This window comes from Bufo gargarizans, chromosome 3 (genome assembly GCF_014858855.1).
Source record: "Bufo gargarizans isolate SCDJY-AF-19 chromosome 3, ASM1485885v1, whole genome shotgun sequence".
In the NCBI taxonomy this organism is placed as follows: Eukaryota; Metazoa; Chordata; class Amphibia; order Anura; family Bufonidae; genus Bufo; species Bufo gargarizans.
In genome coordinates, this window is record NC_058082.1 from 560,977,641 (window position 1) to 560,993,312 (window position 15,672).

Sequence of the window (15,672 nt, forward strand, 5' to 3'; positions counted from 1 at the left end):
AGCCAAACCTCTCCCTGTATCACCACAGGGCACCTGTCTCCTCACTCACAGTAAAGACTCTGAGGTCCAGTGACGGACATTACACAGCTCAGGCTGCTTCAGTGACCCTGCAGAGCAGGACTTATAAGGGCCCCAACTCTCCTATGTGCACCAACGGCCACTAGGGCGAAGATAAGGGGGTGGGACACAGGCGTGCTTGTGGGTGGGTGAGGAAAATCCACATTGCATTGTTACCTGTATTACTCTATTGTATTTTCTTATGTATGTTGGTTACTTTGCTGCTTACTATATAAAGTGAATTCCAGTTAGGCTGTGTCAGTCTCATTGCACTAAGTATGTTCCCAGTGGGACCCCACATCCCTACCCCGGATGCTCCACTGGGTGGAGGCACTGCCGCAGACATGTACCCCAGCTCCCAGATAGCGGAGGCTCAGGATCCGCCTGTCAGGCATAGTGAGTTAACTAGGTTTAGGGACCCCAAAGACACTAGGGGGCGCCCTCAAAACCCCGTTACACCTGCTTCCACGAAATACTGATTAAGGGGTCGGAACAGCAGATAGGGAGGAGAAGGAGGAGAAGCAGGCAGAACTTGCAGTGCACAGGAGGCAAAAAGCAGACTGCAAATGTATCTGGAGCGAGCCATCCACTATGCACGGACCCATCTTGCACTCCCAGGACCCCGACACATGGCTCCGCAGTGTGGCCTTTTTTTAACTTGTCAGCTGCGGATAATAGTATTGCCACCTGCAGCCTGTGCTGTCAATGCATAAGTCGCAGTAAGCCCAACTCTCACCTAGGGACGATCACCTTAAGAAGGCACCTGGCCTCCCATCACTGAGCCCAGTGGGAGCAAAGCCATCAGTACCCACAAAGTCACACTCCTGGTGCTCCACGTCCTGCCTCTTCTTCTTCTCCTCTCTCCTCCCATTTGTCCTCCACTCCACCTTCCACTATGCCATCGTCGCGTTCATCTGGCACAAGGCAGGCTTCCATGGCCCAAATGTTCGAACGTAAAAAAAATGTTGACGTCCTGAACTTAGTCGTGCACCGATTTGTTGCCATATACCCCGGTGTCCAGAACGTCTTGCGGCAGGCCAGGTAAATCTCTGTCCATTTTAGAAGATCTTACATGGCCATGGCTCGCCTTGCTTACGTTCAGCGGCGACACCACTTGCCTGTCAGACGTCTGATTTGTGACTGCCCGACGCGCTGGAACTCCACCTTGTATATGCTTGATAGGCTGCTTCAGCAGAAATGTGAACTTAATGACTACATGTACGAACTCTGCAGCAGGACAGGTTCTGGGGAGCTTGTTTTTTTTACACTGCGCCAGTAGCTGTTTATGCGCGACGCATGCAGACTTCTGCGGCCATTTGATGAGATCACCAAACTGGTCAGTCGCAGCTAGGGCACCATCAGTGACATCGTACCTTACGCCTTCTTTCTGGAGCGTGCATTGCGTCGTGTCAGATCAATCCGTCGATTAGCAGATGCAGGAAGATGAGAAAGTCGCAATGCTGAATGAATTCCCAGCAGGGGATACTCCATCTGAGAAAAGTCAGCAGGAGTCTGAAGAGGAGTCAGATGGTGCCTGGAGGAGGAGGAGCAAGAAGAGCAGGCTTTAAACTTTTCTGGGATCCCTGGTGTTGTCCGTGGATGGGGGAAGGAGACCGAGGAGGACATTCTCCTGGGCAATGAGCTCCAGTGCATGGAGGTATATTATGCATATTAAAGGTGATTGATCAGAAGCACTGGATTTTTGCTGCCTTCATCACTACGATTCTACATACGATCCTGGCCGGGGGGGTTCAAGTCACAGGTGTATTATGCTTATCCTGATGACTACCCCCCAGTGAAGTGAGTGTTATTTGTGTGAAACTGCCTCAAGGGACACTTCACATTTTTATCATTTTTATCATTTCTTACTCTACTATTTTATTATGTCTACATGGTTTTAGTCGGTCCCTTCTTTATAGCTGGGTGTACTCGGGGATCTCTATCCGGAGTACCCATCATCTTTACTCCACGCTATTGCTCTATGATATATTTTGTGCAACATAGTAGTTATTACTGCGAGTGGTGCTTTGTATTCCAATTCCTTTTTTTTAACTGCACTTTGACACAGGGTTTGGCGCTCTTTTTTCCCTCATTTTTTCCCTCATTTTGTCTTTAGGGTCTATACTACAAGTGTTTGACTTTGTCCAACACTGTAGATATATCACCCTGCACACTATCTTGTTAAGTGTCTGTAACCACAAACACTTTCTGGAGCTGCCTCCCCCTCCCTTCTCTCTTCTTCTTTATCCCTACCACCCCTGTCGGCGCCCAAATTTTTCATTCCTTTGGGATACGTTGTGATCCCTACGGGTCTGAATTAACTTCCCTTTTTTTTCTCTGTTCTATATTACGTCTAATATACCTCCAGCCACATAATCACTTAATGTTTTCTGTCAGGTAAATGCCTAATTTTTGGGGCCTGTATTCTTGTGGGCTCCAGCAGGACACAAAAAATAGTGGCCCAGTCAGGAAGTGGGGCGGGTGGGAACAGCATGAGAAGTTCATAGAGTTGCCCTATGAGATAGTGGTGAGGTGGAAGTTGCATGAGGAGACTACAGAGTGGCACAATGACAGAGTGTGAAGGTGGCGGCGGCATCAGGAGGCCACAGAGAGGCACAATGACAGAGTGGTGAGGTGGCTGCAGCATCAGGAGGCCAAGAAGTGGCACAATGACAGAGTGTGGAGGTAGTGGCAGCATCAGGAGGCCACAGAGTGGCAAGGTGACATAGTGTGGCGTTGACAGCAGCATCAAGGGACAACAGAGTGGCAAGGTGACATAGTGTGGAGGTGGCAGCAGTATCAGGAGACCACAGAGTGGCAAGGTGACATAGTGTGTAGGTGGCAGCAGCATCTGGAGACCACAGAGTGGCAAGTTGACATAGTGTGGAGGTGGCAGCAGCATCAGGAGACCACAGAGTGGCAAGGTGACATAGTGAGGAGTTGGCAGCAGCATCAGAAGACCACAGAGTAACCCGGTGACATAGTGGGGAGGTGTGTGGCAATACGAGTACCAGCTGAAGATGGTGGGTTAAAAAGGAGCACTTGGCATTAGAAGTGTGGCATCAGGCGGGTGGCAGCATCAGAATAGTACCTGAGGCAGGTAGCCAGAATAAACCAATCTCTTTTGTCAAAGTTTTGGTGTGGCACCATGGATGATCTAGTCTGATGCATCAGGCATTAGTGGGTGGAAATCCTGTCTGATCCATGCCTGATTCATCTTGACAAAGGTCAGTCTCTCCACATTTTGGGTGGACAGGCGAGTTCTTCTTGGGGTAACTATGGCCCCCGCCGCACTAAACACCCTCTCTGATGCCACACTACGGGCCGGGCAGGACATCTTTTCCAGGGCAAACTCGGCTAGTTGCGGCCACAAATCCAGTTTGGCTGCCTAGTAGTCCAGCGGATCCTCAATGTGGGGTGACAGGGAGCTGTCCAAATATGCCACCACCTATTGGTTCAGGTCCTGCTCCAGGTCTAGCTCTGCTGCAGGTAGGTAGTTTCTTTACTAGGCGGGTGAAGAAAGCTGCTCATCAGCGACTCTAGACTCAAGTTGCTGCTGATGGAGATGGAACTGCTCCTACCCCCCCATCCTGCCACAGCAGCCATGGCAGAGGAACGTGAGCGCAAAGGGCCCCCCTGGTCAGACCTGCGAGAGGATGGACGATGGTGAAGATAGGCAGCGGCCAACTCACTATATAGGATGTCTCTATAGTAGTTCAGTTTGTCCTCCCTCTCAGTGGGTGAAAAAAAAGGCCCCTATTTTAGACCAGTAGCAAGGGTCCAACAAGGTCGAGTACACAGAGGAGTACTCCTGTCCACTTGGATCATCAAGAAATCGTTTATGGCCTCTCTGTTTGTATAGTCTGTCCAACATATGGAGGGTGAAATTCCAACGGTGGAAACATCGCATATCAGCCTATGTTGAGGGATGCCGTTCTGCTGCTGCAGCTCAAGGAGGGTGTGCCTTGCGGTGTACGAGTGGCTGAAGTACATGCAAAGTTTCCTGGCTATTTTTAGGATGTCTTGCAGATAGGTGAAAGACTTCAGGAACCACTTGACAACCAGATTGAACACGTGTGCCATGCAGGATGCATTGCTCAGCCCTCCTTGACGCAGTGAGCCGTAAAGGACATGTATTGTCCCTGACCGTAGTTACAGCTCCACACATCGGCGCTGCCGTGCACTTTGGCAGACACCGATAGGCTCAAGTGCTGGCCCACCTTCTGTTCTACATGTGTGTGCAGGGTTGGTACTGCCTTTTTGGCAAAGAAATGACAGCTTGGGACTCTCCACCTCGGCTCGGCACAAACCATCAGTTCTCTGAAAGGTGCAGAGTCCACCACTTGGAAAGGGAGGGACTGCAGCACCAGAAACTTGGATAGGAGTGCATTCAGCTTCTGCGCCATTGGGTGAGTGCACGCATACTGTTGTCTCTTGGCAATCGCTTCGGCGATCGATTGCTGACGGAATGAATAACGAGGAGTGGGAGGAGCATGAGCTTCAGGACCAGCAGATGATGGGAAGTACAGACAGCTCCCTTCGGCTGGCGTGGTGGAGTATTGACTGCCTGAAACCGGGTGTGTGCCACTGGGCGATGTAGCTGTTGCTGCGGCTTGCTGGACCACCACATCAGAGCCACCGTTCTCCCAGGCTACTTTATGGTGACGCTGCATATATTGACGCAGGGCCATGGTGCCAACATTGGCACGCTGGCCACGCTTCACCTTTTGCCTACAGATTCTATATATGGCCATGTTCACCTCCTCCGGCGGCCTAACAAAAAACTGCCACACTTTTTACCCCCAACACTCCGCACTGACTGACTGAGAAAAGGACAAAGACCAGTTGAGGACAGGTGAGGGCACAGGGCCTGCTCCTGGGCCATGCCAACTAAGGGTTGTGTCTGTCGATCCCACCGACACTTGGCTGGGGGTGTCTGATATCACTTAGGACGAAGATGATGACCGAGTCAACCATTCAAGAACCGCTGAGGTGTTGGTAAAGACACGACCGCTAGATGACACCGGGAGCTCAGGCCTCTCGCTGCGACTCCTGCTGCCACACCCACTTACTCTGCTGCGACCTGTGCCTGCTCCAGAAACATTTAGGCCTCTGCCAATCCCCTGTACAGGGCCTCGCACTACTCTGTCTGACATACTGTTAAATCAAATAAATAAATAAAAAGGAAATTAAAACACCCCAAAAAAGTCTTTAATTTTCTCACTTCACCACACAGCGGCCAATTAGCCCTTTTTTCCCACTAATACACTCCAAAAATGGCTGTCATTTTCTCACTTCACCACACAACGGCAAATACTTTTTTTGTGCCACTAATATAACAAAAAAAAAGGCCTAAGAACATATAACTGCACCACTGAACAGCAAATATATTTTTCTTTTGCCACTAATACACAACAAAAAAGGCTTTAGAACATATAACTGCACTGCTGAACAGCAAATAGGCCCTTATTTTTTTCCACTCATACACGACACAAAAGGCTTTAGAACATATAACTGCACCCCTGAATGGCAAATATATTTTTCTTTTTTCCACTTATACACTCCACAAAAGGGCTTTAGAACATATAACTGCACCGCTGAACGGCAAATATATTTTTCTTTTTTCCTCTTATACACGACACAAAAGGCTTTAGAACATATAACTGCACCGCTACACGGCAAATATATTTTTCTTTTTTCCACTTATACATGTGTGTAATTATTACAGGTCCAAACAATGTGCATTCCTGTGTTTGAAACTGTTTATGTTATCATGTAATATGCCTGGTTCAACAGCAGGTGGCAGCAAACACGGCAGAGCTACAGTTAGGAATGGAGTTAACCATTTCATTCTAACCCCCCTTCTGTGGAGGACTGGGTGAGTCCCATTTCCTGCAGGAAGGGTGGGGACCAGTCACAGTCAGTCTAGCTTACCCCCTGCTAGGGGAAGGTTCAGCTTACCCCCGTCTAGGGGAAGGTCTAGCTTGCCCCCTGCTAGGGGGAAGAAGCAGGTGCACATCCCAGATGGATGTGCCTTGCACAGGCCAGCTGGAGCACCTTCAGCTCAGCTGGACATGGAGGCAGAAGCTTGGATTCTCTGAAGCCAGGAAGTATAGTTCCCTGGATAAACCTAGAGCCAGACTACAAGAGAGAAGTTGCAACATTAACCACTGTTAATGGTAAAGCCCGATGGGAACCAAGACAAAGCCTGAGACTGTTTGGAGACTGTATGAATTCTGCAGCAAGGCAGGTTCTGGGGAGATAGTTTTTTTTCCCTCTGCACCAGTGGCTGCTCATGCACGACTCATGCAGACTTCTGCGGCAATTTGATAAGATCACCAAACTGGTCAGTCGCAGCCAGGGCACCATCAGTGACATTGTACCTTACACCTTATTTTTGGAGTGTGCATTGCGTCGTGTCATTGATCAAGCCGTCGAGGAGCAGGAAGATGAGGAAGTCGCAATGCTGAATGAATTCCCAGGGGGGGCTACTCCATCTGAGACAAGTCAACAACAGGAGTCTGAAGAGGAGTCAAAGGAGAATGGTGCCGTGGCGGAGGAGGAGCAAGAAGAGCATGCTTTAAACGTTTCTGGGATCCCTGGTGTTGTCCGTGGCTGGGGGGAGGAGAACGAGGACGACATTATCCTGGACGATGAGCAGGAGCCAGGCCGCTCCACTGCTTACAGTTTAGTGCAAATTCGGGCCTTCATGCTTCAGTGTTTGAAGAGGGACCCCCGTATAAAAAGCATAAAGGGCAAGGACCAGTATTGGGTGGCAACGTACTTAGACCGCCAGTACAAACACAAAATGGCGGACATGTTACCAGCATCACAGAGGGCTGTCAGAATGCAGCACATCCTGTCCTTGCATTCGAGAAATGCTGCATTCTGCTTTTGTGAGCGCTGGCAGAGGAATTTTTCACTCACAGAGAAACAGTTGCTGGTACCAATCCAACAGCACATGCAAGAGGAGGGCGGTTTGAAGATGTGTTGGTCACTTCGGATATGAGATTATACTTGCAGCCAACCCATCGAGAGACGCCCTCTGGATCCAGCCTCAGGGAACGCCTAGACTGACAGGTGTCTGACTACATCGGGTTAACGCTCTGAGAAGCGAGGAACCACTGGACTACTGGGTGTGCAGGCTTGACCTGTGGCCAGAGCTGTCACAATTTGCCATGGAACTTTTGGCTTGCCCCTCATCCAGTGTTCTGTCCGAAAGGACGTTCAGCGCAGCAGGGAGGGATCGTGACCGATAAGCGCACTCGCCTAGCTCACGACAGTGTGGACTACCTCACATTTCTAAAAATGAATGAGGCATGGATCTCGGAGGAATTCAACACATGTGACGAGTCGACCACGTTTACATAGTAACATAGTACATAAGGCCGAAAAAAGACATTTGTCCATCCAGTTCGGCCTGTCATCCTGCAAGTTGATCCAGAGGAAGGCAAAAAAAAACCTGTGAGGTAGAAGCCAATTTTCCTCACTTTAGGGGAATAAAAATTCCTTCCCGACTCCAATCAGAATAACTCCCTGGATCAACGACCCCCTCTAGTAGCTATAACCTGTAATATTATTACACCCCAGAAATACATCCAGGCCCCTCTTGAATTCCTTTATTGTACTCACCATCACCACCTCCTCAGGCAGAGAGCTCCATAGTCTCACTGCTCTTACCGTAAAGAATCCTCTTCTATGTTTGTGTACAAACCTTCTTTCCTCCAGACGCAGAGGATGTCCCCTCGTCACAGTCACTGTCTTGGGAATGAATAGATGATGGGATAGATCTCTGTACTGACCCCTGATATATTTATACATATTAATTAGATCTCCCTTCAGTCGTCTTTTTTCTAAAGTGAATAACCCTAATTTTGATAATCTTTCAGGGTACTGTAGTTGCCCCATTCCAGTTATTACTTTAGTTGCCCTCCTCTGCACCTTCTCCAGCTCTGCTATGTCTGCTTTGTTCACTGGAGCCCAGAACTGTACACAGTACTCCATGTGTGGTCTGACTAGTGATTTGTAAAGTGGTAGGACTATGTTCTCATCACGGGCATCTAAGCCCCTTTTGATGCAACCCATTATCTTATTTGCCTTGGCAGCAGCTGCCTGACACTGGTTTTTGCAGCTTAGTTTGCTGTTTATTAAAATTCCTAGATATTTTCCATGTCAGTGTTACCGAGTGTTTTACCATTTAGTATGTACGGGTGACTTGCATTATTCCTTCCCATGTGCATAACTTTACATTTGTCAGTGTTAAACCCCATCTGCCACTTATCTGCCCAAGCCTCCAATCTATCCAGATCCCTCTGTAGTAGTATACTGTCCTCTTCAGTGTTAATTACTTTACACAGTTTAGTGTCATCTGCGAAAATTGATATTTTACTGTGCAAGCCTTCTACAAGATCATTAATAAATATATTGAAGAGAATAGGGCCCAATACTGACCCCTGAGGTACTCCACTAGTGACAGTGACCCCCCAATACTGACCCCTGAGGTACCCCACTAGTGACAGTGACCCCCCAATACTGACCCCTGAGGTACCCCACTAGTGACAGTGACCCCCCAATACTGACCCCTGAGGTACCCCACTAGTGACAGTGACCCAATCTGAGTGTGTACCGTTAATAACCACCCTCTGTTTTCTATCACTCAGCCAGTTACTTACCCACATACAGATGTTTTCTCCCAGTCCGAGCATTCTCATTTTATATACTAACCTTTTATGTGGTACAGTGTCAAATGCTTTGGAGATTGAATTTCCTCATGACAGCCCACAAATATCCGCCACCACCCAGAACAAATCATGGTCCCTGTCCTAGGTAAATACAGCGGCATAAAAGGCATTTTATGTCCGTTGAATGCCTAATGTTTGGGGCCTGTACTGGCCGACAGTTACAATGTTTATCCTGTGACCGCCTAATGTCCCTCTAGCCACAGAATCCTACAAAGTTGTTTGCTGTCAGGTGAATGACTATTGGCTAATTTTTGGGGCCTGTACTGGAGTTGCAAGTTCTCACAACAATACTTAGTGCACCAATCACTAATATTACATGAGACCTTATAAAATGTGAAGTTGTGTGTACCGCGAAAAAATAAATAAATCACATCATTAGGGATTTTCGCAATAGCGCTTTTTTTTTTTTAACTCGATCTGCATATACAGCGATTGTTCTAACATGCATGTGAAATGTAACCAAATACACTGCTTTAATGTCATATTACTTACAGTGAGAAGTTCTTCCTCAATGTCGCGAAAATTGTTGCCAACCATCTTTTCTGATCACAACCAAATTCGGTTTGGTGGAAACCAGTTGCTGTAGTAGGCCGCGCCTATTTTGTGCATACGCGAAACTTACATTGCCGATATTTCGCATTGAAAAAAATAATGAATGGAGATCCCAAATTCGAATAATACATCCGGTATGTCACTGTCCATGTTGTGGGACTATTTGTGCTCTTCTAGTAATTATTTTGTGGCTGCAAATATGACCTGAAGGTTTTTCAGGTTCGCCTGCCATTCAAGTCTATGGGGCCTGCTGCGAACACACGGTTTGCGAACATTTGAGAGTGAACGCACATTCGCAAACTATCTCGGCCAATGTTTGTCCATCACTAATTATTAAAAGGGGCCGTGTGCCCTTGTTGCTTCATTGCAACTGGCGTCACAAAAACAAGTACTTTTTTTCCTCTTAAAGGGCCCTGGTGGGAGGCGCCCGTTGCATACACTCCGAAAAAGGGCTTTAGAACATATAACTGCACCGCTGAACGGAAAATAGGCCCTTATTTTTTTCCACTTATAAATGACACAAAAGGCTTTAGAACATATAACTGCACTGCTGAATGGTAAATATATGTTTCTTTTTTCCACTTATACATGTGATGACCCAGAGTGCCATTACCACTTCTGTACCCCGGTACTATGTTCTATGGTTACCCAGGCTGTAACCTCCCCTACTGAACCCTGTTCTACATAAATGCTGTGGAATGATTCCTCCCTATCCTTTCCCTACACCTGGAATAATCTTGCCCTGAACTTGTAATTTGTTTTTTTTAGCACAATGAAGTCTTTCCTAGCACTGTCCCTAGCGCCTGCTGACGTCTCTCCCTGCACTAAGTACACTGGAAAATGGCTGAATCCAAGATGACTGCCACTATTTATAGGGCTGTGACATCACAGGGCTGGCTGGCTGCTGATTGGCTGCATGCATGGCATTGTGGGTGATCCTGCGTTCCCATAGTTCCTTGCTCCATGTCCTCACACGTGCAGCAGCCATTTTAGGAAAATTTTTTATTTGTTACCACGAAGCGTGAGGAAATTCAGATTCGTCAACTTTGATTCGCTCATCTCTATTCGGGACTGTTGGCAACTATGGCTCCACAACCAAAAGTTGTCATGTATGGTTAGAGGACCCAGAAGGAAGATGTACAGTAAGGCTACATTATAGTTATTTTCTCTCTTAATAACAGGCTCATGTTAGAAAAGGAGAAGAGACAGCGGTGTAGCTATCAGGGAAGCAGGGGAAGCGACTGCTTCGGGGCCTGAGCTTAGAAGGGGCCCCGAGGCAGTGCTAAATGTTTTTATTAGATCTATAGGCTTCCCCTACCTACTGCTGTGCTGTACTTTACCGGAGCAGGTCCTACATACAGCAGCAGCGCTGGAGCTCCTCCCACTGAAGGTCCTCCAACAGCAATGCAGCATTTCAGCTCTCTCAATGGAGCCTTTGTCAAGCTGGTGACTATAGTGCTCACAACATATTTAACCACCTACCGTCACACTAACGCCGATAGGCGCCAGGACGGCGGCGCTCTCAGGTCTCAATGATGCCTATTGGCGCATGTGTGCGCGTTCACAGCGGCGCGCAGCTCTGAAGTTAAACTACAGCTTGCCAGCGCTGATCATTCGCTGGCAGGCTGTAGATGTTTAAAAAATCGCATCAGAAAGGTATATTAGACGCTGTTTTGATAACAGCGTCTGATAAACCTGCTACCTGCTCCTCTGGTGGTCCCTTTTGCTTGGATCGACCACCAGAGTACACAGGCAGCTCTGTAAGTAGCACCACACTACACTACACCCCCCCTGTCACTTATTAACCCCTTATTAACCCCTGATCACCCCATATAGACTCCCTGATCACCCCCCTGTCATTGATCACCCCCCTGTAAGGCTCCATTCAGACGTCCGGAAAACACGGACACCGGCAATGTGCTTTCCGCATTTTGCGGATCCGTACATTGCCAGGACTATGTAGAAAATAGACGAGAATAGGACATGTTCTATATTTTTGCGGAACGGAAGTGCGAACCCGGAAGTGCAGATCCGCAATTCCGGATCCGAGCGGGACAAAGTCTGTCCCCATAGAAATGAATGGGTCCGCAATTCCGTTCCGCAAAATGCGGAACAGAATTGCGGATGTGTGAATGGGGCCTAAGGGTCCCTTATCACCGCCAGTTAGTTAACTACTTGTTAGGTAGTTAGCGCACAGCCCACCGCACCGCAGTCACTGATTAGTCGCTGATTAGCGTCATCGCTGTCGCTAATCAGCACTAGTACTATATAGTATCTGTAAGTGATCAAGACTGATCGCAATCAGATCTATATCAGTACATTAGGGTCACCTTAGGCTCTACAAAAAACGCTGTGTTTGCCCGATCAGGCTTGATCTTGTGCGCACAGTTGCGTTCAGTCCACCCCGCCGCAGTGACAGAATTTTTTTTTTCTGATCACTGCAAAAACACCGTAAAATCGCTGCGGCGCTATAAAGATCACTTTTGAGCTTTTTGGATCTTTATTAGCGATCACAGCTTTACTTCGCAAGCACTCCTATGTCTTTTCCCCTCTTTTTTTTTTTTTGCACATTTTTTGGCAGAGATTTTTTCATCCACATTGATCGATGCGAATGAATAAATCTGTGCCGTTCAGTTTTTCTTTCAGCCCAGAGGCTGAACGGAAAAAAATAATCTCATTACCTGTATGCTCAATATAAGGAGAATAGCAGAAACTCCTAATGCTGGCCATACATGTAATGATTGCGGAGACCATTTTTGGTTGAGATTCACCAATTTTTGGGTCTGATGTACCACTGCTATACCTAGTAGACAGGTTAAAAAAAATCACTAATTTGTCTGTTACATTTTCGGGTGAAATTCACCAATTTTTGGGTGTAAGATACCCCTCCTCTACCTAGTTGACAGCTTAATAAATTTCACTAATTTTTCTTTTACATTTTCAGGTGACAATAAACTTTTTTTTTCTGTCATAGACCCCTGCTCTATCAAGTAGACATTTTACCATTTTTGACGTGAATAAACCCCTGCTCTGCATAGGTGACAGGGAATAAAATTTCTGAAATTCTTCTTTAATTGATGCACGCCACCTCCTTTCATTCAATGCTTAAACTTTAACAAGTTGTACCACATTTGCGCTTCAATAATTTGTCACACATTGGCGCTTTAATAATTTGTCCCACATTTGCGCTTAACCCCCTAGGGACCCATGATGTACCGTTACGTCATGGGTTTAAAACGCGATTGCGGCTCGGCGGGGGTTAATCGGAACAGGATGCCCACTGAAATCATTCAGCCGGCATCCTGTCACAACGCCGGGGGGGTCATGTGACCCCCCCGTATCGGCGATCACAGCAAACCACAGGTCAATTCAGACCTGCGGTTAGCTGCATTTCCGGTCCATTCGAGTCTCCGGTGACCCAATGAACTGGAAAAAAGGACTGTGATCGGTCACACCACTAATCACAGTCCGAGCATTTAGGAGAGGCGGTGCTGGTCGTGGTGCTGATGGCCGCTGTCCAGGATGCTGATGAGAGGTGGGAGATTCAAACTCCCGGCACTCCTCTCTCCCCTCCTCTTCCTGTTTCAGCACCTGCACAGTCCAGCACCGTCCTCACCAGACTCCTATGATCCCCCCATCGGCACCCATCACCCTCCTGCACCCACCACCCTCCAAGTAGGTTAGAGTCAGTGAGGGAGAGGCACCGTTAGGCAGAGATAGAAGGGAAAAGTTAGGAAAAAAAGAAAATAACACTTCATCTAAATGTATTGTTTTTTAGCTTTGAGATCCTAGACCCCCCTGGCCTCCCTGCCTACCCCCTCCAGGTACCTATCCCCAGGGGTGAGACCCATGCCCTTACCAGTGGAAACCTGTTGCTGGTCAGGTATAAGGACAAGAGGGATGTCCTTGTACTGTCCACAATCCACGGTAATGGCATCACCCCTGTCCCTGTGCGAGGTACCGCGGCAACGGTCCTCAAGCCCGATTGTATCGTCGACTACAATCGGTTTATGGGAGGAGTTGATCTCTCTGATTAAGTCCTCAAGCCATATAATGCCATGAGCAAAACCTGGGCATGGTACAAAAAATTTGCGGTACAAGTTGCCTTGTACAACGCTTTTGTACTATCCCGAAGCTCTGGCAACACAGGGACATTCCTCCAATTCTATGAGGCAGTCCTCAAGGAACTGATTTTTTTTCAGACCGGGAAAGAGCAGGCCGGAGTACCTTGGGAATTGGAGGCGTCCGGATCGTCCCTGGCCAACATTTTCCAGATGTGGCCCCCCATACTGGAAAGAAGGGACGAACCGATAAAAGATGCATAGTGTGTCCCAAGAGGGGGATACGGAAGGACACCACCACTCAATGTGACACTTGCGCCGATCATCCGGGCCTCTGCGTTATCGATTGCTTCAGGGAGTATCACACTTCCATGGAGTACAAAGTGTCTCCAAAGTTTGAGAGCCATACATATTGGGCATCGCCGCGTCCGTAAAAATCTTCTCTATAAAAATAACATTTAACCCAACCCCCCCGGATGAACAGCGTAAAAAAAAAAAAAAACATGGAAAAAAAGCCATTATTTGTCACATAACATCACAAAAAGTGTAATAGCGAGCGATCAAAAAGTCATATGCACCCCCAATTAGTGCCAATAAAACCACCATCTCATCCTTCAAAAAAATTAGCCCCTACATTAGATTGTTGCCCAAAAAAAAAAAAAAAGTAGCTCCCAGGCTATGGAGATACTAAAACAATATTTTTGGGTTCCTAAAATGATAATATAGTGTAAAATCGAAATAAATTTTAAAATGTAGACATATTAGGTATCTCCGCATCCGTAAGAATCTGCCCTATAAAAATAACATTTAACCAAACCCCTCGGATGAACAGCGTTAAAAATATAAAATAAAAACGGTGCCAAAACACCCAATTTTTGGCAAAATTTCCATTTGAATCCTTTTTTTCCGGTAATAAAGCAACGGTTAACAGCCAAACAAAACGAAATATTTATTGCCCTGATTCTGTAGTTTGCAGAAACACCCCATATGTGGTCGTAAATGGCTATATAGCCACACGGCAGGGCATAGAACGAAGGGAACGCCATATGGTTTCTGGAAGGCAGATTTTGATGGACTGGTTTATTTACACCATGTTCCATCAGAAGCCCCCCGTAATGTAGCCTAGACTAGAAACTCCAAAAAATTGACACCATCTAAGAAACTACACCCCTCAAGGTATTCAAAAGTTACTTTACAAACTTTGTTAACCCTTTAGGTGTTCCACAAAACTAAATAGCGAATGTAGAAACAATTTTAGAATTAAAATTTTTTGTTACCTTGCCTCAAAAAAGTGTAATATAGAGCAACCAAAAATCATATTTACCCTAAAATAGTCCCAAAACAACAACCACCTTATCCCGTAGTTTCCTAGATGGGGTCACTTTTATGGAGTTTATACTCTAGGGGTGCATCAGGGGGCTTGAAAGGGTACATGGTGTAAATAAACCAGTCCAGCAAAATCTGCCTTCCAAAAACCATATGGCGGTCCCCTTCTTCTATGTCCTGCCGTTTAGCCAAATAGTAGTTTACGACCACATATAGGGTGTTTCTGCAAACTACAGAATCAGGGCAACCCATATTGAGGTTTGTTTGGCTGTTAACCCATTTTTTCCAGTAATAAAGTAAGGGTTAAAATGGAAATTTTTCCAAAAAATTTAAATTCCCCAATTTTTTCTCCATCTGCCATTAACTCTTGTAGAACACCTAAAGGGTTAACAAAGTTTGTAAACCCAGTTTTAAATACCTTGAGGGGTGTACTTTCTTAGATGGAGTCACTTTTTTGGAATTTCTATTCTAGGGGTGCAACGGGGGCTTGAAATGGGACATGGTATAAACAAAACCAGTCCTGCAAAATCTGCCTTTCAAAACCCATATGGCATTCCCCTCCTTCTATGTCCTCCCGTTTGGCCAAACAGTAGTTTAGGACCACATATGGGGTGTTTTTGCAAACTACAGAATCAGGGCAACCGATATTGAGTTTTGTTTGGCAGTTAACCCTTACTTTATTACTGGAAAAAATGGGTTAAAATGGAAAATTTTCCAAAAAATAGAAATTCCTAAATTGTTTCACCATCTGCCATTAACTCTTGTGGAACACCTAAAGGGTTTACAAAGTTTGTAAACCCAGTTTTGAATACCTTGAGGGGGGTACTTTCTTAGATGGAGTCACTTTTTGAAATTTCTATTCTAGGGGTGCAACAGGGGGCTTCAAATGGGACATGGTATAAACAAAACCAGTCCTGCAAAATCTGCCTTGCAAA